At 37.9% G+C, this 24601-nt stretch overlaps 1 protein-coding gene across 1 annotated transcript in view; it reads right to left on the bottom strand.

Annotated features, from left to right (window-relative positions):
* The window catches only part of LOC124169676, an 85265-nt gene extending 61393 nt beyond the window's left edge, over positions 1–23872 (bottom strand). Inside the window, exons 1-2 of the mRNA XM_046548344.1 lie at positions 23189–23872; positions 8886–8991 (exon numbers count right to left, since the gene is read on the bottom strand). The gene's annotated coding sequence lies outside the window, so the exon portion shown is untranslated. The remainder of the gene's footprint in view (positions 1–8885; positions 8992–23188) is intronic.
* Between the last annotated feature and the right edge of the window lie 729 nt (positions 23873–24601).

Genomic DNA, 24601 nt, shown 5'->3' with positions numbered 1-24601 from the left:
CTCACAAAAGACGACATTTTTTTTTACTTCAAACGTTCGACTTCTTACATGAATGAGAAATTTCATGGAAGGATTCTTTCGGCAAAAGATGAGTTTGAGAGATAAAAGCTATGTTCCAAAAGCTTGGAGAGAATGTCAAAAGCTTAAATTGCTTTTAAAGCTGAGAGGTGACGCAAAAAAAGTCATGAGAAGTTTTTTTTTCGATCGTGAGAGCATTACTCGAGGATGAACCGGGTAATGACCCTTCGGAGGGCCAGGTTTCACATGAGAAAACGAAGATGAAATTGCAGCCGCTCAGATTGCTGTGAAATTTCGCGTATTTTTTTCCCAACTATTAGTTATTGCGGTGAGAAGGTGTAGTTTACCTAGCGGGTAAAGCCAGTTCCTTTGCCTACCAACGCAGAGTGAGGCAGAAATCCATTGTTGTGGACAAAATTCTGAAAATATTACGGTGCATGAATAAATTTTATTATTATTATTATTAAAGTATTCTACCGATTAAGGTAGGTTTCCATGGAGTACTGAAGAAGAATTCCGGAAGCCTCCCCTTCTCCCATACATTTCCCTATTCAATTCGCAATAAGATCTACTCCCTATTAATTATCTAATAATCCTATCCTTTACCTTCCCCTCCCTCGTTTCCCTAACATTCTTCCCTCTAACATCATGTTTTCAACATCCCCTCCCCGCTGAGTACTCGCTCCACCCATGCCTCCTGTCTCCTCCGTATCTCATCTAAAAGCTGCCTATCCTCACCCACCATGTACAGCACTTCGTCTTTCCTCCTCCTCTCCATCCACTTCACCTTCTCCATTCTTCGCCACACCCACATCTCGAATGCCTCGAGTCTTCTCTCGTCCTCCTTCCTAAGTGTCCACATTTCAGCACCTTGAAGCGCTACACTCCAGATCAGACTCTTCACTAACCTTTTCTTTTAATCCTAACATAGCGAGCTTCTCAGAAGCTCCTTCCTTTTTATGAACGCACATTTTATACATATGAAACGTTTTTATCGCTAAAGAAAAAACAATTCAAATGTAAGGTAGTTACTTTTCCACAATAATGTAATCCGTACGACGAGTTTTGGCTCACGGAGCCATCATTTCGTACAAGACACTTGAGTACATAATAACATCACATTTAGAACATTGAGGAGGGATGGGGGAAGATTTGACATCCCTTCCTCAAAGGTATAAATGCTATGTTCTTATATAATGCAGTGTCTTGTAACAGATGATGGTTCGGTGAGCCGAAACGCGTCGCACGAATTAAATTATTGTGGAAAAGTTCAACTACCTTTCATTTAAATATGCCGAACTTTCACTATATCATTCCAGAATCAGCTGAACTTATTAAAAACGAAAAGAAATTTTCTATGAAACCTGACAGTCTAAATAAATTGCTTCATATATGACGAAAAACGTTGGTCGCAAGTTCTAGTGCAGCATTAAATTTATACTTATCGTCATTGAAAGATAATTAATTATAATGGAACATGCGCCCAACAATTTTCGTTGCATACGAAGGAAATTATTTAGAGACACTCAAGTTTTATAGAAAAGTTATTTTATTCCTTTTATTTCGGGAGAAAAATTTTGTTTTTATAAAAAATATTGTTACTCATAATTTTCTTTTTAGTTTAAATAAAATCTTGTAATCGAACAATTTCTTCTTATGCAAAACCATACTGTACTATGCAATAATATAAGGTCTCTTTTTGTAATTACAGCAGAAATTTCAAAGTGACAACGAATTCCTTCCTTTTAATGATCAACGCGTCGCCATTGGATTTTGGTGGCCATTTTTTGAAATAATCTCCATAATTAATTTTGAATTGTAATAACTAGACTCAGATAAGAAGATTTCTAGTAACTATTGTAGACTATAAAGTGAAAAAAATCATTATTGACCAGCTTTTTTAAGTCCGCTATACACGGTGAATGATCATGCTGAATGATCACGTGAGCATTCACAGGATCATGCGAGCAAAATAGAACATGTTCTAATTTCCAATGAATGATCATGCGCATGACGGTTCATTCGCGAATTTTTCGGTTATACACAATGCAAATGATTTCATTCGCATGATCATTCAGCATGATCATGCGCATGATAATTTACCGTGTATAGCGGCCTTTAGATTTCGGCCCTCCGTGGACCTGTAGAAAGGGAGTGATGCGTCATCAGTGCCCTCGCAGTGCGGCGTTGCGTTGACGCCGCGGCTAGCGAGCCAATCAGTCCGTCTTTGAGAATCGATGACGTCATGTCGCCAGGTCGCTGCGTCGTCGATGAAAAAACTGATTGTGTCGGATTTTCTCTGCGTGAAGGCGGCAGTTCGCCGGCGATAGAATTGCTGTTTGTTTATGGGGAGCTTAGGTATGCAAATATTCAGGAATACCTCAAATGGGAGTGATGAATGCTATTAATTTCGTTATTCACTCTTATTTCAAAGTTTTAAGCATAGACATTTCGAATGTTTCTTAAACACGAGATAAATGTTAACCCAAGATATGATTACAATCACTGAGGAGCGTAGAATAGTAACATATACCCATGAATGGTATCACAACCTAAATACAGCCTGAGAGTTCCTTACTGGTAACTACGTTCGTTTAAATGCCAATTTATATTTTCTAATTGTGGCCTCATAATCTGCTCAGTTAAAGCTATTTAGATAACATGGATGGGACAATCTGTATGAATAACAGTTATCATAAATAAATATTCCTGATAACATTCCACGCTACTCATGTTCACTGAGTGTATGTAATTTGTTATTTTTCGGATATTCCGAGTTAGGAAATAAAATTTAAAGGTCATAATAATGCACAGGCAAGGGCCATCACTACATACATGATTTTCGGCTTTATAGTCGCCATATTAACTTCCAATGCTATTTATAGTTAAGAAGAATATTTTAAGAAATGAAATTGCGTAAAAATGCACAAAACAACATATGTATTGTGCTTTTGGCTTGAAATCACAAGATGATATGCTCCAGGGCCGAATTTTAGAGCCAACGCATTTTGCCTTTCATTTGTTTTCGCAACGCAGAGCTGTGAAGGGCAAAAGGGCATAGCCGGATAAGAAGGTGAAAAGTCCCCCCTCCCGGATTTTTCCCGTACTCGGGGTATGCGATTTGGGATCAAATAGGACAAACCTCCCCATATTTCCAGATCGCTATGTGCCCACCAGGGCCGGCTAGATCGAAAATACGATTTTCACTCTTTTTTTAATATCTCGGTCAAGAATGCATATTTCTTATTGCGGTTTGCGGTATTTGAAACCTTAAGTAATGGCACATATTTTCAATTGTTTTCAAGAACTTCGGGCTGGGCCAGAAGATATGGCGTCGATTTGAAAATTTCTAATGCATGTTTTCATAAAATTTTCTTGAGAGGGCCAAAAAGAAAAAACGTTTTCTGGAAGTGTTTTTAATACCTTTCGGCTGGCGTATTGAAAATATAACTTTTAGGTGGTGGAACATCGCGAAAAATGCGATTGAAAATATGCGACTTTGGCCATTTGGCTCTATGCTCTGGCCCTCCATAACACCCCTTTTTAGTTATTATAGTATTGTACCGATCAAGGTGCTCACCACAGGGACAGAATTGTGTTGATACTGGTGCCGAAAATGACTTCAGGGCCCTTGAAAACGCCCGAGTAAGCTAAAAAGAATTTCCCGGCTTACAACCCCCTCCGTCATTCCTTTCAATGAGAATTTCCTCAATGTCCTTATAAGATATAAATTCCTTGAAATTACCTCACCTATGCTAAACTATGTGCATATCATGATACGTTTATGATAGCTGTTTGCTGAAATGAAAAAAATTATGGGTTTCAGCTTTTTCCCAGTTGGCATACAAATAAAAAACATCTGGTGAACAGTAACTAGCCGAACAGATGAATTTTCACCATACACTTTTATATTGACTCAAGGATGTCAATGAAAATCGCTCTTGAAAGGTTATTCGTCATCCTCTGAATATTCATTGATGCATGTTACTACGTTGTCCGTCAAAACAAATGCTAGTTAAAATCTTATTTAATATTACTTAATAAAATCAAGGTCTTGCGGTTTTATCTTGGTACTGCCCGTAGGATAAATAATAAATTGTTGCTGCTATATGAGCGCAACACCCTATTCTTCTATTCCATTACCACTGTCACAGAAATATCTCAATATGCTGCCCCATACGATGCCATTCGCTGTAAGTATATTCTAAATAAAAATTATAGTTCGTTATATTTTAATGATATTTTTCCTTAATGCTATCAATACCTACCCGTCTTAATTTAGCCACGAAATCACAATTTATTCAATTCTTTAGTCGTTAATTGAGCTTGCATGCCTTTCAGCGTCGGCATCAGCACGCTGAACTCTAAATTATCTTCTAAATATGACACAACATCCCGAAATCCTCTATCCAGAATCAAAATGTCACCTTTTTTCATGAAATTATCACTGGATATGCCGATTGCAAGATTGATTTTAGAGAATCGGCATAATTTTGAATGGCCAAAAAGGGTCCGGGCATAACAATCACAACCCATCAAGGGTAAAAATAGGGAATGGTTTCCAAAGAGGAGCTAGTACTGTTCATGTTTCCGGTTTGGAGCTTAAAAAGAAAAACTATCAGCCCTTCAGTGACTGACCTAATATTCGAATTTCTCGTCGACGTTAACACACTAAGTAACTCTGTTACTTGGTCCCGTGACAAACCAGTAAAAGCTCGCGGACAATCAGTTCTCTAGAAAAAAGAAGTCACTAAGTTTCGCCGTCAAACTGCTGTTAGATAAATAAGCTACTTTGTCCACAAATAGACGAATTTTAGAAACATGCAAGGAAATACTTTTGCAGTAGATACGGAAAGTGGGAATTTAATAGGTAAAAACCGCTTATCATGTAAATAACCTTTACAGACCACATTTTTGAAAGAAATGATCAACCTCCACCCCCTTCAATCTAGCTTATACGGGAACACGATGGAGGTAATTTGCAGCGGTATATCCACAAATGATACAACAATTGCGCGTAGATACAACGCGGGGAAAACTCAAATCGAGCTCATTTTCTTAATCTAAATTCTTACGTTCCGGCAGTTTTCGGAGGCCCTGAAGTCATTTTCGGCACCAGTATCAACACAATTCTGTCCCTGTGGTGAGCACCTTGATCGGTACAATACTATAATAACTAAAAAGGGGTGTTATGGAGGGCCAGAGCATAGAGCCAAATGGCCAAAGTCGCATATTTTCAATCGCATTTTTCGCGATGTTCCACCACCTAAAAGTTATATTTTCAATACGCCAGCCGAAAGGTATTAAAAACACTTCCAGAAAACGTTTTTTCTTTTTGGCCCTCTCAAGAAAATTTTATGAAAACATGCATTAGAAATTTTCAAATCGACGCCATATCTTCTGGCCCAGCCCGAAGTTCTTGAAAACAATTGGAAATATGTGCCATTACTTAAGGTTTCAAATACCGTAAACCACAATAAGAAATATGCATTCTTGACCGAGATATTAAAAAAAGAGTGAAAATCGTATTTTCGATCTAGCCGGCCCTGGTGGGCACATAGCGATCTGGAAATATGGGGAGGTTTGTCCTATTTGATCCCAAATCGCATACCCCGAGTACGGGAAAAATCCGGGAGGGGGGACTTTTCACCTTCTTATCCGGCTATGCCCTTTGCTGGCGGGGCGGGAGCTCTCGTGGCGTCGACGCAACGCAGAGCTGTGAAGGCACCCTAAGCGCCACAGTGCAAGCTCTCTTCCGTGATTCACATAGCGGTAGTAAACCCAAGTCTCGTGGGTAGAATCACGCGAATCCCCTTCATTGTAACGAGTCCCCGAAGACCCCACGAGTGTTGAAGGGTGCCTGCCGACTTCCTGCCTCGCCCTGTATCCACGAGGCACCCCACAAGCTTACGTCATCGCCCCCACCTCCCGACCGTTAGGCCCATTATAATGCCGGCGGCACCCATTAAGAAAAAAATAACCGTCCGAAAAAAACACCGTAGTATCACTCAGTTAAGTGTGCCCGGACCTTCAACTATATTCCGCACGGGAGTAGGCTAAATTTAAAACAATCTGGCCATACATCTTTCTCACACGCATCTCCAGACGGCCCAGACACCGTAATTAAAAACCGTTTCATTGCCTTGAACGCTACCACCCAAAAACGGATGTTTTTTACTGTTCCTGTCGTCCCAAAAGAGCTAAAACTATTCCAGAGAAGTCGGAATTATCAGTGATACCACTGGATGTGGGCTTCGCCGCGCCTTCTACACCGAAAGGGAGTCCACTTCGCGGCGCTGCAGTGGGTTGAAATTGAAAAATACTAGAAAAAAACTCAAAAATGTTTTTTTAGTATGGAAGTTGAAATATTGCACAGTTGTTGCCAATACGTTAGTGCATATTTTAATAAATATTGTTTTCCGTTGGTTTCTTTTTTAACGATATAAACCCACGACCTAAAAATTGAATGAATTTCGCAAAAATTGCCCGCATTGATTTTTTTCGGAATTCACCATGTTAAAGGTAATGGCACACCTTTTGTAGTTAATCAACCGTAACAAAAAGTTACAATGTTATGAAGCGGTTTCATATTGTTAATTCTCATCAACTTTCTCAACTTAGATGTATTTTATCTGTGGCCGATTCGGTACAAATCAGTAGACCCTGTTTTTCATCGAGCTTTTGAGTTTATGTAGGATTACAAAAAAAAAGATCAACCTGTTACCTCGAGATATTTACAACACATACACAACCAGCCTTGCAGGGTGTGATACCTACGCAATATCTGAGACCGACTTCCAAGTATAGAACCTCAGCAATGATGGTGATTTCGTAAATATTTATAATCAAATATATCGAATGCATTTCATATCCCGCGTAAATTGAATGACGTAAATGATTTAACAAAACCATTATCTTGTGGTAAGTCAATCAAAAATATGCTATATCGACTAAGCGACCTTCACGACCCTACCGCTTTTAGAACAGTTTTTTTTCGGAAGTATTCTCCCCGTACTGGATTAAAGCTCACCAGTTTTATCTACCCCCTGCCCCACTACCCTAAACTTGCTCTACCGCCCTGTCAACTTCTTTCTTGCTGTAGTCCTCCATTGAATCCCCACACTCAGATAGTATGCCTGTGACGGTATCCTTTCCTCCCTCAGGATCTCTAACATAACTAGCCGCCGTGTCTTATCTGTTCTTATGTTTCTGCACAGAATCTTTAGCGGTTCTCTCCGAACAAACGAAATTCTCCCTCTTTTCCGTTTTTATATTCCTCCTTGGCCCTCACGTAATAACTCTCTGCTTCACGTTCCGCAGTCCTGTCTTTCAATCTCTCAACGCTCTCTGTTCTACCGAATCCCGTCCTTATTTAACTCCATGGCTTCAAAAATCCCTTCCCTGGACCTATTTTCTTCTGCCACTATTTACAAATCCTCCTTAAAATGCCATCTGAATAATTCACCGCTGTCTAATATATTTTTATGTTCAAAAATATTGTTTCCTGTTTGTTTTTATTTATTATGCTATCTTTTAGCTATTATTTATTTACGCAAACAGCCAAAAAGTCCAAAGCCAGTTAAAAGCCTTTGTGTCGTTTTTGGTGATGAAATAAATAAAATACACAGTGTTTGCATCAATTCTCCGGTAATCTGAATCAGTTGTTCATTCGTATCACTTAACATAAGGTTCTATTATAATAAAGCCATTAATAAAGTATAATTTCATGACACCTCATTAAAATGTGCATGTAAAATTCTATTGGAAATAACTTATTTAAACATGCGCAGCTTAAGAAAACATAAATCCATCGACAATTCTAAATGTTTAGAGTAGCTAACGGTAGCCGACCACGCTCAAAGGGGAGAAAATAAGGGAGGGGACCATGGTTTCTCGAAATGAGGATTTATTTACCAAATTATACCCTTTATACCGGTGATGCTCAATTAATACACCCTAAATGATAAAACTGGACCTCTGGTGAAACCGTCTTCAATCAAAACTCTGTCCGCGGTGGAAACCAGAACAAATTGGAGAACCAATTATTATTGAAGTATTCTACCGATTAAGGTAGGTTTCCATGGAGTACTTAGGAAGCATTCTGGCAGCGTCCACTTCCTTCGTGTACTTCCCTCTTCAATTCACAATAAGGCCCACTCCCTTTCATTCTATCTAAAATCCTATCCTCTTCCTTCCTATCCGTCGTTTACTCAACATTCTACCCTCAACACTGCTTTTAACATCCCCTCCCCAATATGTACTCGCTTCATCCATACCTTCTGTCTCTTCCGTATCTCATCTAGAAGCTGCCTCTCCTCACCCACCATATCTAGCACTTTTATCACTGACATCGTTCCATCACCTCTCCGTCCACTTCACCTTCTCCATTATTTTCCACACCCACATCTGGAATGCTTCAAGTCTTCTCTCGTCCTCCTTCCTAAATTTCGTGTTTCCGCACAGTAAAGCACTACATTCCAGATCAGACTCTTTATTAGCCTTTTCTTTGAATTCTTATACTAATAACAATCCTCTCATAAGCCCCTTACTGTTCAGAACATCTCCTTTGCAAGCGCGATTCTCTTCCTGGTTCCCTTAGTACTGCATCCGCCTTCCTCTAAAATGCTGCCTAAATATTTGTATTGCTCTATCTGCTCAAACTTTTTCCCACCTACTTTAACCTTAAGGCTCACAGTACTAGCTTCTAAAAACTGCACACTTCAATAAACCGCATAACCCTGGTCGGAGAATCTATGAGCACCGGAAAAGTTTTCCATCACACTTGCTGAAAACAAATCATTGATATCGGGGATTGGAAATTTCTGAGAAGACGAAAAGAGAGGACGTAAATCGCTCGTTGAACTCACCGCCGGATGGACGGGTCCCGCAAGGTACCCTCCTCGGTCCTCGTAAATTCCGCCCGCTCCTCCTCTGTCTCCACGGATGCTGCTTTGGCGGCTGCAAAGGAGCCCTCTGAAACAAAGGACGTCCAGCGATTAGAAAGGAATCCATCGCCCTCTTCCGCCTCGCCGTTCGACAAGGCTCGTGCCCCCAAGTGGCTACCATCTCCGAGAAATGATGGATGAAAAGGAATGCTTTCACGGAAAGGAAATGGAAGAGAGGAAATTTGAGGAAAAGAAAGATAAAATACCATCATAACTGTCAAAAAAATTCTTGAGTTTTATTTTTTCAAGCTTCCAGCATGGAATAATGTTAAGGTATTAAACAACTAAGCTCTATATTGCATTAGAGAACTTAAAATTCATTGAATTAAATTTGATACTAGTTTTTGACTAATGCTTGCCTCCTCCTATTTTTTCTCGCCTTATTTTGGTAAACATATAATCATCAATTTAATTTTCGTAAGAATTGATGTTTTTGCGTTTCATACGTGCGAAAAATCCACAGAGAAAAAATCATTTGCCTTGACCAGGATCATTGTCAAGGCGAATGATTTTTTCTTTGTGGTTTTTTCGCACAATTGGTGCATAGCGGGTGACTCCGTAAAGATATCACCTCGGCTAGTTCCGATATACTTAAATAAGGTTTTAATGTGGCATAATTAAGGCACTTTCTATGACCAATTGAACAGAGAAATCAATTTCTGTAAAACATTTTTACAGTTATTGATAAAAAATCAACCCAATTTCATAAAGAATAAATAAAATCTATTAAAATATATTCCAATCAAAAAGATAAGCTGACAAAAGTTGATAAAAATGATTACTCTCATCCGTGACTTCAAGTGACTCCAGCAATGGGATTTTAATTGCAAACTAATTTTAAGAATAGAAGCGTTTGATCCATTGTACAATTTTATGAAATAGACCCATTGCAAGCTTATTTCTCCTCCTTTCCTGATATATGTATGCTTAGAAACATATATTAAATAAAAATTCGCCATAGAAAAGTCTTAAGCCTTAATTATCAGTAACTTATCCGTGCCAATGCAGTTTTTCCTGAGTTATTGACACTAGAAAACTTTTTATAACGCATATTACTCTCATTTTTTATATTGATAGTTTGTTCGTCGCACTAACAATAAGAGGTAAAGAAAATAATTTTACCATTTTAACCTTAGTTATTTTTCCGCAAGACATCCACACTTCTTCGAGAAATTACGCAAGTTCACTTCTTTCGCTTCGCCGTTCGAAAAGGTTCGTCCCCTTCATTGGTTTAGTCAACCCCAAGACATGAAGTCTGAAAAAGAATTCTTTCACGGGAAGGAAATAGAGGACAGGTTATATGAGGGCTAAGAGTAAAAAAAAATTCAAAAGTCGTAATAATAAAAAAATTCAAAAGTCTGATTTTTTCATATTTCACTTTCAAATATGAAACAAGTAATACTTTTATCATACGATATCCAGAATAAGCTAAAACTATTTACCTGAAAAATTAAGGTGTAAGTATAAATTAACTTAAATCTCTAAATTAAGGCTGTCTCTGTGTTTTATCCTATTTAAAAGATGATTAGTCATTCAAAGAATGGTAGGAGATGATATTCACAGTAAGTTTTTGGGGCTTTTCATATTCCATAACAAGCTTTCCATTACATTTTAAGGTATACAATATATTATAATTTAGTAGCACATTATTTCCAACTAACGTCATTAAAACTAAAATTAGCTTCCAATGAAATGGTTTTAGGTATATCAGCTACAAAAATAACAAGAATGTCAAATAAATTACAACTGATCACCTTTGTCTTAAAATCATTTCAGTAATTAGATTTAAGGAAGAAAAACCCATTTTATAGAAGCGTTTTATCTGTTGTAAATGTTTTTGATTTTGAAACAGGCTTTTTATTCACGTTTCCCGATTAAGTACGTCTTTTGCAACACATAGCACCTATGAGCTTTTCAACAACCTTATGGCAAATAAACAATAGGTTTTCCTAGTTTGACTGAGCGACATAAACTAGGACACTGTTTGTAAAATAATACTGCTACGGTGCCCCTATTGTTTGATCATGGTAGTTCCTTTGTTACTAAGAGACAAAAAATACTCCATCATTTAGGCTTTTATGATGCCATTTTTCCGTAGAACCACCGCAAGAGACCCAGAATGCCAAATTAAGGAATTCTTGGCATATAAACTTTCCGCCTCATCGTTCAAAGGATATGGTCCATCAAGCGGATGGCCCGAGATCTCTCTGAGAAATTGCGGGCGAGAAGGAATGTTTTCACAGAAATAATAGCGAAGATAGCAGAAAATTCGAAGAGGTAAAAAAAAGGCCTTCACAGCTTCCAAAAAATGTTCCCACAAGTTATTTTTCATGTTGTACTCGGGAAATGTGTTACTGGATTGAGAAAAATGCAAAAATTACCCTCACTACCTGCTGAAGTCATGTGATGTACTCGGGGTAACCATTATATACGCAAAAGAATCACCAAAAAATTTAAACCTCACGTCAGCACAATGCAAACATCAAAAATGATTTTTTAAAGGTATTTACCGCAGTCAACTTGACTAGGTTCAACAATGCTTCTAACCTTGGCACACTGTTCACTTTCGACTAAATATTCACAATACCAACTTCTTAACAGGTTAAAGTGGTAAATCCTTAACAAATTTCTTTATGTAAAAACAAAAGATGTGTAAGAGGTATGTAAAAGCCTGGATTCCAAATATATTTACGTAATTTAGGCCAAGTCGGTGAAGCTGTTTACGTTTTTTAATGTTGGTACCAGATATTTCTAGCCGCCTTGGACTTATACTTTTCCGAACTTATATAGGTCGCTACATAATTTTGCTTCTAATGAGTGTCGTATCAACAACTTCTTGTAACAAACGAAATTGCTAGTTCGAAAAAAAACGTATTCCTCCATAATATTTTATTATTTTACCGTCTATTATCTCAATACGGTAAATGGTAATCCTTTTTTATTTTGGGTCATTGAATGCGCGTCTTTCAAAGAATATGAGAACAAAGTTTCATCAAACTCATGTAATTTTTATCGAGGCTCTTTGTCTCTACCAACTTAGGGTCGTTCAAGTTCGTAATAGATGTGAAACGAACTCTTACAGAGGGCCGGAACCCTCGGGGTACTCATGAGGAGATATCACGTCATCAGTACCAGGGGATAGTGCACAATGACGTGGAATCACGTCATGCCGCACTCTAGGTTTTAAAAGATTGCAGATTCCTCTCCAAAATTCCATTCAGTGCAGAAAAATCGGGGCAACAGCCCGCGTGACCTTCCCACAACAGACGCAAGGTGAACCACGAATTTCCCACGCCGGGAAATTTAGAGCCGCATGCAAGAGTTTATGTGCAACTCTTTAATTACCAGAATCACGAACTCAGCACTATAAGAACAGAGTAGGGCCGAGTCTTGGGGAAACCTTTCGAAAGAGTTTCAGTGGTTTCATGTTGGAATAATGCAATCGGAATACACGAAGAAGTCACGAAATTGTTAAGTATTTCTTCGAAGCCACGCACATAGCCAAAGATGGGGGACTTTTTTTGGTGGAATTTTTACTCAAAATCTTTTCATTATGCTTCCAATAAATAACGATTAAATTAACGTAGGAGTTGAAGAAAGAAACACTAAGCTACTTTTACATGGTGATTTATTGTGACCGCCCATGGTTTTGTTACAGCGTAACATTATCAAGTTGTTAATATTATATATGCTGTAACGAAGCCATGGTCGGTCACAATATATCGCCAAGTGGAAATGGCCAAATCTTTCTTTCTTCAACTCCTACAGTAAAGGATTTCCACCAAGTTATGCTCGCTACTATTATTAACTTTAAGAATTATGCAAACGATATAAATATATTGCTGCCCTATCAAAATATGTAGTTTTCCGATGTGTGTGAATTGAAAACACTAATCATTATTAAAGTATACTACCGATTAAGGTAGGTTTCCATGGAGCGCTAAAAAAATTGGCTAGGAGCCTCCCTTTCCTTCCAGCACTGCCTTCTTCAATTCACTGTAAGGCCTACTCCCTTTCAATCTATCTAAAAATTCTATTCTCTTCCTTCCCCTCCCTCGTTTACCTAACATTGTACCCTCTAACACTGTTTTCAACACCCCCTCCCCGCTAAGTACTCCTCCCATCCATACCGTCTCTCTCCTCCGTATCTCATCTAAAAGCTGCCTCTCCTCACCCACCATGTCCAGCACTTCGTCGTTTCTCCTCCTCTCCGTCCATTTCACCTTCTCCATTCTTCTCCATACCCACATCTCGAAGGCCTCCAATCTTCTCTTGTCCTCCTTCCTAAGTGCTCACGTTTCCGCACTGTAGAGAACTACACTCCAGACCAGGGGTGCCGACTTGCAAAAAATATTGGGGGGGGGCCCAAACTGAGGACCTTGCCCCGGTAAATTTTATCAGTAGTGAATTTTAAGTTTTTTAAGCATTTTAGAAGAGTCATAAGATCAACATTAGAGCCCTGATCACTCGAATATCGATATCTGGACACTCCGGGGAAAATTGACATGCCTGACACATTTTTTCCTCACATCTGTAACGAATTTTTGGGGGGGCTCGGGCCCCCTCAGGCCCCATGGAGTCGGCACCACTGCTCCAGATAAAAATCTTCACTGACCTTTTCTTTATGGTAAAAAAATAGGAAACCCTGATGGAAGACGACCTCCAGCACGACCGAAAAAAAGATGGAAGGATGAGGTGTTGATTGATATGTGGACAATGGGAGTCAGCGAGGAGTATGCAGAAGATAGGAAGAATTGGAGGGAGGTAGACAGTTGCTAGGCTAATTAACAACTTGGGTATAAATGACCATGGGGTAAGAGTAATAAGCATAGCCAACACGTATACCTCCCATGCATCCCCACCTCGACACAAATTTCTTACTGCTTGCCTGTTTGAAGTCATTGCTTTCGTGGTAGTGTGTAAGAATTATCGTCAAAGTACGGTGACCTTCAATGTTATGATCCATCAAATATAAAATATTTATACGAATGATTACTTAAGTTTATCCTTTAAGTAATTTAGTCGTCATAAATACTCGATTCAAAAAAAAATGATTCGGAAACAATTTTTCGAGAAATCAATCGTGCGATGAAAGGTGCATTTTTAATCGCAACCGTTCATTCATTTTCCTTGGTTATGATAACAATAACCCAACATTAGTTATCTAGTTTTTTTACGTCATTTTATATTTGTTTAAATACATCTCTTTTTATTAAATTCATAAATGAATAACGAAAATAATTGAAAAAAAACGGATGCAATATCTTTATTAAAAACAGTGAAGGCGAAACAGGTTTTTCATTCAAAATATTATATTCAGTATTTATGGCTTGCAGATCAAGTACGGGTTTCGTAAGTAAAATAGTTTAATCATTAGCCTTGGTACGCTCTATACAAAGAATGATAAAGATAAAATTGGTCGACCGAGTAATGACTTAGTAGGTGATAAGAGTAATGGAAGGGAAGCCTTCTTGAAACTCTGGGAAGAAGACGAGACAACTTAATAGACCGCATCATTTGCTACGTTTTTCTGTTAGACCCCAAATTAATAGTAATATTGTTTCCAATGTATTTAAAATGTCTGAAAATTCTTTGTGGCTAGATAACCGGATATCCGTATCCGGGATGAAACTTAATGCATATATGCTTGTATAGGTTTATATTTTGTTTTTTTTTCATTTTTTTGTATTTACTGAGCCTTGCTGTCGTGTTTTTTTGTTCCTTTGTCAAATGATTTTTACTGAATAGTTGTATCCTTTTAAAATATCTCATTGGCCAAAAAGACCCACGATAATAAAAGTAATTGAAATTGAAATTAGGCATGAAGAAAATCTTCGAAGGATCGGTGAACGAGAAGAAGGGCAAGGGACGGCTCCGAGTGAGTTTCATTGGACAGGTTGTTCAGGGTGTAAAACAGAAGAAATTGACACATCACTATGAAACGGCTAATAGGTAGGATAGCGGAATGGAGAGCTGCGTTAAACCCTATCTTCGGATTGTTAACTTGCGATGATGACGTCCGACAAGAGCACCTACACCTTGCACCAACGTAACGCCTCTACAGCCTGTTCTACCTACCCCAATCCGTGACAAAATACATTTAGAATATGGAAAGCCTTTACCGGGACTAATATCGGGTTCCTTATAGAAACAACAAAACACCATTCGAGGAAATTATAGAAACAACAAAACAACTACTTAAGTTGGTGCGAAGGCTTCCGCGGTGCGCTGGTAATGCAGGCTGCATTTTCCGGGTTTCACCGCGTCGTGGTTGCGTTGGTGACAACAGTTTCTCCTGCATTCCAGCAGGCGTCTTCAGGTCGAAGTGAAGACGCCTGACGACGCAACCACGAATCGACCTGAAGACGCCTGGTGGAATGCAGGAGAAACTGTTGTCACCAACGCAACCACGACGCGGTGAAACCCGGAAAATGCAGCATACAAAACAACTGCTTATTCATTGCTCGGTAAATCAATTTGATCTTTACCATTCTTCATATCATACCGAGGCTAATGATTTGACGCTTTTACTTACGAACTTACATATTCCAACAAAGTATAATTGAGTACGTTAAATTATGTTAAAACATGAGTGTAAAACTTGCTTTAATCAAAGTAAATACATGCGATGGAGCTATGAAATTGGATTTTATAGTAGCTTGATACGTCTTTGCGAAGTTAGACTACAACACCTGCAATTTAAAGGTTACGGTAAGAAATGTGTCGAACTTTTTGAAAGTGTATAAAATTATAGTTACAAATATTAAATCTAAGGAAATGTCTAAGCGATGAAAAATAAATAATATTTAATAATAAAAAATAAATAAAATATTTCTTTAAAAAGAGATATACAAAAACCGGTTCCGGAAATAGATGACTTCTTTTTGAAACATTGAATGTATACCTATATAAGTCTAAAAATCATGATAAAACAGGGACATGTTAGAAGTAGGTATCATTAGATAACGGACGAAAAAGGAAATCAAAGATATAATCATCATTGGATCCATTGTGCGCAGCTTGTGGTGTGCTCCACTGGTTCAAAACAATCGCGTGCCGTCAACCTTGTCGAGTACTATCGCTCGGCTCATAAATCCCCCTCTTTCAAATTATAACTCTCTATTTCCACCAATCGAAAGCGATATCCTCCTCTTAAAGGGACAAAAACAGCCTTTAAGACACCCGAAGGTCAACAGCTCTACTCATAAACGGGAACGCTAGTTGAGGATAGCTGAACGTCGTTTCCAAGACGAATCAAAAGCGCCGTCTAGGATTAGTAGCAAAAACGCACGCCTCCTTAACCTTATATCCTCAAGGTAAATAGATTTTAATCACATTGACAAGGGGATATATTCCCGCGCTGCTGGCAAGTGAAGCTTGAGCCAAAACTCAATGCTAATGTATGACGGAGTTCACCAACTCGACGGATATTAGTTATTATATTCGCTATTCCCCCCTTTCGTGACTTAACACATTATTGACGGATCATGAGTATATTCGTGTTTCGCAAGCCAACTGTTACGGACAGATCACGAAATAACTCGTGTTTTCTACACGCTGCCTTTATATGCCACATGCAATGATACATTGTAACGACATTGTTTGTAAAAATTATTTATTCATTTTTATGACATTAGGTTTTAACTTAAAACACTAAATTTTTGAAAGAGGTATTGTAAAAAGTTATTCAGATGTAAACCAAATTAAAGTTGCACGCAAAAAAAACAGCCTGCCTTGAAAAATACCCGGCCATTGGGGTAAGATCGAAAAAAAATATCCGGTCCTTAATGTGTTAACAAGACACTTCACTGCTACTTAACCGATCGCACATCTATTTGTAAAGGACTACTAAATACTGAGGACTTAAAATTGATATTTTTATTTGCATTCTAGCATGATTTTATTCCACGCCTGTCTACAAAAAAATCTTTCACGTGTTAGCATCAAATAATGGTCCATGGTACTTTATTTTTGCACGGAAGCGGTATCTAATGCTGAATTTACGGATATTAATTTACATTATGGAATGTACGAAGAAATGTTTCGATTTTTTTATATTGATGATCCCATGGATTTAGCGGAAAATAAATCGAAACATATTTTCGTTTATTCTATATGGTAAAAGTATCATAGAATAAAATAAAATTATTTTGTTTTATTTTACTTTATTCTATGATGAAGAAATTCCACAAAGTAACGCCTGAGACCGTGTCTTATATGGTTAAATTATATTTATATTCAATGATGCATACCGTATTCGTATAAGTATGGAGAATTTTTCTTAATTCATCTGTTAAATTCATATTAATCTAGCTTAACTGTTATTTTGTTTTTCTTCTGACACGTATTCCTTGCTTAAAATATACTTCATAATCCTAATATTTTCAGAGAAATCATAAAAAGTAAGTTCTTGGGCAATGCAAGAATTTCATATCAATATTTCATTCAGGAGCACGTATATTTTTATGATTAAACAAAACGAATTTCATTAAAAGAGCCATCTTTCATCTGCTAGATCAAAGGAATGATGTTTAATATTAAAAACCCACGTCTCCAAATAAATATTTTATTAGATCTTATGAAAGTAGACTGCATTTTTCAATTTTTTCTATATCTCAAATCGTACCTTACGCCATGTCAATACTTAAAAAATGATAAATGTTTATGCTCAAATATGGAATTTGGAGAAATACTCCGGTAAAATTTTAACTTTGAGATACAGGAAAGATGATAAGAACTGTCTTTTTTCACTGTGATGTATCCCAGCCTAAGCCTATATTTGCCAATTATAAAATTTGTAATTTGTGTATTATGAGCTCTTTTGCATGTTATAATCACAATATGTTTTTAATGGACAATTTTCAAGAACAATAAATCATGTTATTATTAATAATTTATACACCCTGAAAATTGCATCATGACTTTAAGTTTTTAACGCGTAATGCGCCCTCTCAAGATTTACGAATGTCAACCGCCTTTCCCATTAACGGGAGTGGCTTCAAACAATGGTTGATCGTCATTTCCTCCGGGAATCAAAAGCGTAGACCAAGATTCGTATAACACCAGTTCGCCATCGGGACCTTTTATTCTCAGAACAAAAAGGTAGATTATAATCGCCTAGTCACCGGGATCTATTCCTCCACAGCCCGTTGAATGCAGTTTCAACCTAAGACTCACTGCAAGGTCTGTTAAGGCATGGGAAATGAATCTCTTAACCTCGCTTCCGGCGTCTCGAGAATTAATGAACAGAGCCCGCAAGGGATTACGGGAAAAGTTCATTCATTTCGGTGATCTCATCTTGTCTGCGAGTAACACACCCATTTGAACCCTTTAGCGACGTCAACCCGTTACTGTCCTTGTTCGTGTAATTCACTCAAAACACTGAATTTTCTAATTTGAATCGAAGGTATAAATATTTGAAGCCAATACTTAATCTTCATTTTTTTAAACCTATTTTACTAAACCTGGCTCAGAGTCACGTGATCACAAAACCTTCGTAATTTTACTACGCTATTTTCACTTTCCCATCAGGTTATTTTTTTTGCTTTAAACCAATTCAATTAAATTTTTATTATATTCAATGTATATTTTAAAGTTTTCTTTGAAAATACATTTTTAACCCTAGATAACTAAACCTGGCTCAGAGTAACGAGGTCACTTCGTCATTTTCACAACGCTTTTTATTACCTTCCAATCAGGTTATTTTTGTGCTTTAAATCAATTAAATTGAATATTTATTATATTTAATGTACATTTTTAAGCTTGGGTCCTATTTATTTCATTAAAAATATGTTTTAATTATTTTTTCTATGATTTATGACAAACTTTTTTGACATAAGGTGCTCGGGAAAAATATTTAAAATACCATAAAGTAAGTATTTAAAAACAATTACGTATTGAATTTTCCAATACTAAAGAATACAAATTTGGCCGTCGTAAAAATTAAGAAGGCTTACTGATCCAGGGTAAATGAAGATGAAACTAATTACATGATAGTTGGAGGAGTAGCAGAGCCCAATAATTGAACGCTGGACCTCATGGGATACAGCTTTAGAGTGACTGAAGAATTCAAGTGTGTGGGACATACTATATAAAGCCAAAGTAATGTAGTAGAGGAGATACAAATGAGGTTAAAGGCAGCTAAATGATTTAACGGTACCATCGGCTTCGTATCGTCAATTTACTGAGTCATTTTCCATGGCCATAATTAAGGTGATCCATGACTGTTGGATATAATTGAGCTGATGGGGATCGGGTTGGTGTGGTGGCTAGAATGTTGGCTTCCCACCCGGCGGGCCCGGGTTCAAATCCCGGCAGCGGCAGAGAATTTTCAGAGACTGCTCGATCCCTGCTTGAATGTTGTGTGGAGGACATTTCAAGGGCAACACTCCGTCCGTCGGATGGGACGTTAAGCCGTGGTCCCCTTGGCGCCTTTCGTTAAGAGCAGGCTAATGCCGACGCCGGGTTTCTCTCCACCCTTCCTTACCTACCCTTCCCTCATGGCGCAAATGACCTCAGCTGTCGGTCGCCTCCTCCAAATACCATACCATAATTGAGCTGATCTCTTGACTGATTGTTTTATGTTTTTAATTGCGACGAATTACTTGTTTATAAATTACCATCTTAAATTTTACAGGGTATTTAAATAAGTACTTTGTCGTTATTTGCCTCTATCTCGAATATAAAAATTTTATACATGAGAGAATACAGAGGACTGAGGAGAGACTCTGAAGAACTAAGGTAAGGAATATTAATTTACACAGGGCATAAAAGCTATGTTGTTGCTAGTTGTACTATTAAGCACATTGTTCTTCACATCACCTGTTGCTCGGTTTGTTTTTTATTTTCGGTTCCTTAAATAGAGCCTTAAAGTATTGGTTTTTTAGAGTTCAAAGAAACATTTTTGGCTAAGGTTTCGGTATATTATTATAACTGAAGAGGGTATAAAAATATGCTGAAAAGCGGGCCCAAATTTTTGCAATCAATTCTTAAAGATCTACACTCCAAGAATACATTAAAATCAGCATTAAAAATTGAGGCAAAGAGAAATGAATAAACTAAATTTAGTTTCTCTTTTCTCTTTCGCTATGTTTTTTTCATAATTTGCCCTCCAATATAATAATTATCAAATCATATTTAGCCTTTCATGAAATTTTCAATTGTTCTGCTGTATGGAATGTGCTTTTTAAATTAGGTTCCGGCAATTTATTTTCAATTTCAATCACTGGAGCCTATCAAAATTATTGAATAATATACTCCAGTCAAGTGATTGTAAAATTTGAGTACACACAGTTATAATACAGCCTGTTCTCTTGCATGGGGGGAGATATGGACCCTAACAAAATAGACACAGAAGAAGTTATTAACATTTGAATTTAAAATATTGAGAAGGATATTTGGGACATTATTTGAACAAGGGGTATGGAAAATACTGAAGTACAGAGAGCTTAGGAACCTGTACATAAGACCACATATTGTAACTGTAATAAGAAGTAGGAGAATTAAGCGGCTTGGTCATTTAATAAGAAGGGAGGAGAATGCAATTATAAGAAGAGTGTGGAGAGGTCAAATTGCCACAGGAGTTAGTGAGTGTGAACAGATACTCTATTTACAGCTTCTATATGAGTATCTTGAAGACTAAACAGAAAAATCAACAATAAAAATAAAAATTATATTACTGTCCTCATAAAAAGTATTTTATAGGGCAATATAAGAATATAATGTAATGAATTCATTCAGGAACATATAATTCCTCATGTTTACGAAAAATTAATTTCATTAAAAGAGCAGTATTTCATCTACTTGACTGAGGGTCTTAAACCTTTATACTAATAATATAATACTATAATAATACTATAATACAGGGGCCAAAAATCGATTTCACATCGCTCGGGGGGCCATAATAATCCACGCATTTTACCACCACATCAATAAAGTAAAAAAGCATATAACTTCGAAGTGCAATAAGCTTCATTGGTTAACAACTTCAATCAATCAATACGATTTTTGACATTGTCTCTTGTAGACGAGTGTGTCGATATTTGGATTTATTCATGTAGTTGCGATAAATATTTTCTTTAGCCTCTAGGAGTCGCAAGAAATAAGCCGGCGGGCCGCATGAGGCCCTGGGGTCGCGGGTTGAAGACCCTTGTACAAGACTATTAAAATGGTTGTTGAATATTAAAATGGTTGTTGAATATTAAAAACCCGGGTCTCTAAATGAAAATAATTTCTTGGATATTTTTAAGTAAAATATCGAAAAAGTTGGCTTTTAGAAGAGAATACAACAATCCTAGGAAAAGTCGCAAATAACTTCCATGCCTAAAGTAAAAGACCGCTAATAATAGCCAGTAAAAATAGTACCTACTCGAAAACCCACGTATTCTTCCGGTACATAAGTAACATCTCCAATAAAAAAGTCTGCGAAAATAAATTAGCAATCTCACGCAAGCCACCTGAAGACCAAGCGGTGGGTAATTGTGCGTAGCATCATACTAAGATTCGTATTTTTTGTATCGCCGCGAGAGATGAGTGGTATCTAAAATTGAAACGGAAGATTGCTCTGAATGGTGTGAGAAATGAGTGATGAAGGCGGAATGAATTCACTGACTGGATGGAGAAGTCCTTCAGCGAAAGGAAATGGAGAAGAAAGTACAATGGAAGAAATTGAAAAGAAGCTGCCGGAAACTAATTAAAAAAACACATTCCATACAGCAGAAAAATTAAACATTTCATGAAAGGCTAACTATGAATTGATAATTATTAACACGGAGGACAAATTATGAAAAAAACTTAGCGAAAGAGAAAGATAATTGAGTTTTTAACTTCATAACTTCAATTTTTAATTTTGACTTATATCGTGGAGTGTAGGTCTTTAAGAATTAATTGCAAATATTTTGGCCAACGTTTCGGCCTTCATCGTTCGACTTTTCGACCTTCATCAGGTATAAAAATATAGCGATACGTAGGCCAAACATTTTTCTTTTAATTATTAAAGACCTAACCATTCAAAGACACAAATAAACGAAAAAACGAGCCGCAGGTGTTTTTAACAACAATGTACTTAATAGTACAACTACGGCTTAAATGCACAGTGTAATTTAATATTCCTTACCATAGTTCTCCAGAGTCGCATATCAGCTGTCAGTATTCTTTTATGCATAAATTTTTTATATTTGAGATAGAGGCAAATAACTGCAAAGTTCTTTTTTTAATGCCCTGAAAAATTAAAGATTGTTACATATGATATGAATAAATATTTCGTTGCGAAAAAAAGACCTGAAACGACAGGTCGAGAGGGTGGAATGGATAGTCTTAATTATAGCCACGCAAAATGACTCAATAAATTGTTGATACGAAGCAAATGATACCGTTTAAACATTTGTAAGATTTTTTTTCAATGGATCAATTAACTTTCCTCAATAATACTGACTCAGGTTCAGACTTACAAATCCATTACAGTCGAATCCCGGGTCGTTATCACTAAAAAATTGTAAAAGTAATACTATATGAAAAAATTTCTATAATGCATGGGGCAGAGCTTTATAATAATTACCTCATAAAAATTACAGGTAGATCTTTGCAAAATAAAAGAAAAATGACATCTAAACTATTACGCTGTGCTATCCAAGATAGTTGGATTTATTAGAGTACACTCGCAAAGGAAGATACCTTAGAGATGTCACCAAGTCTCCTACAAACTTCGCAGTTTGGATATAAAATGATATTTTAAGAGATAAGTGTCATGTTCAAGCGCACAGTGGACTTGCGTTTTCGAGAAAAGGAAAGGAAAGTAAAATGAGAACTAGAAAGAAAGAGTAAAACTCCTAAATGTATTCAATCTGTGATACACCAATACCGCAATGCAATCACAATACAGCCCTATTCACATTATCAAGATTATTTTATTGCGCTGCAAAGTCTAGAGAGATAATCAAAGGAGAAAGTGGCTTCAAACGAATACGGATAATTTTTTCCTTCCTCACATCACAGGCATCGAGTAATTTTGTATGCAAAAGACGATGATTCGACTTCCTCAGCCAGGGGATACGCCCTCCACGACCACGCATCGCACCAAAATAAGAAAGACCATCCACCTCCGATCACGCGAACGTATTGCGTGGGCACGTTGCGGAGAAAGGAGATACAAATAATAAACACGTCGAAGAAAAACACGAGCACTCGACCCAGTTGAGCAGCATCCGTGGGTGGAAGTAAAAACTCACCGAGAAGGAAAGAAGATCTCGTAAGGCGAAGGAAAGTGAGAAATCCTTTCTCCCCGGAGACTTCAACGCCTGGAGACTTCAACGCTCGGAGACTTCAACCCTCGTTGCTGGCGCCGACGAAAATCAGTTTCCTTCACTTTTGGACCAAAATGTGTAGAAGATGGCACCTTCGAAACTGGCTCTTCCTTTTTCCCAACACGTGAACCAACACCTCTGACGATAAGTTTAGCTCTGCATATGATATTTATAGGGCAGTCGGCGAAAACAGCAGCACCTCAGTAGAAAAATTTATCGACTCTGGAGATATTTTAGTTCATCGAGCGTAAATTATATCACATTCGATGAAAACAATAGCACCTTAGATAACCACTTTCGGCGATATTTAAGCACCTCCTATGAAAACTTTATCGATAATTTAGCGCCCCATTAAAAATAATTGCTTTTTCCGTGAAAATATATCGTCACTGGTGAAATTATTTCGAAATAAACTTCATGGATCTCCTCAAATCTCAAGGGGCGACACTCGCAGAACTTCCTTTTGGGAAGAGGAGAAACAGTCTTTCTTCGGCAGCGTAGGTTCCTCAACCGGAAGAATATGCGACGTTGCGCGCGGGGGAGTCACGGATCGAATGAGTAGCGGGGGATCAGAAAAGAGTTTTAGGCCCGCTCGCGTGGAGAAGGAAGGTGGTGGCACGTAACGACTGCTTTGGCCCTTGGGAGGACTGTGGAAGGCCGCCTGGGGAGGGAGAATCCGTTGGAGGCGGGCTTAATACACCGGCGGAGGGAGGAAGTAGGGGAAGAGAGAGAGGTTAGCTGGAGCCCAGGGTGAAGGTGGCAGGTCCCGTTGCATCACGAGAAGAGGGGAGGGAATCTTCGGAGTGGGAGGGGGGACCGAAAAGTTAAAAACGACGTGAGGGGAGGTGAAAAAAAATAACAGGAGGCAGAGGAGCGTGAATGAATGAGGAAGTGCGTGATGCGAGAGGGGTGGCTGCGGATCTGTGGGAATTCGATGCACTCTCCCGCGGAAGGGGTGGGGTGGGCGTGCAAAGTAGACGGGGAAAGGGGTGGGGTGGAGAACACCTTCACGCTATAAACAGAGTCACCGCTACGGCGTGTGGCAGTGGGTGACAGAACAGCAGTGCATCAACCACGAATATTACAAAATAGGATCGTTAAGTCGGCCTCTAAATGTGCTGTCAACCACCTTGCATTTAAATGGGTTTACAAAAGTCGCAACTCGCGTCGCTGACGGACAAATTGACCCCAGTTTCACTGGGAAATTAGCTATAATTAGCGGTTTTAACCGTATTTTATTTACATGATGATGTGATCAATGAAATGAATAAAAGCCCAATGCTATTCCTCGCAATTACCATCATTGTACTGCTAAATATTGAAAAACGTACACTCATA

Source organism: Ischnura elegans, chromosome 12 (genome assembly GCF_921293095.1).
Source record: "Ischnura elegans chromosome 12, ioIscEleg1.1, whole genome shotgun sequence".
Classification (NCBI taxonomy): domain Eukaryota; kingdom Metazoa; phylum Arthropoda; class Insecta; order Odonata; family Coenagrionidae; genus Ischnura; species Ischnura elegans.
The sequence above is the reverse complement of the archived record's forward strand: the minus strand, read 5'-3'. Positions and strand labels throughout refer to the sequence as shown.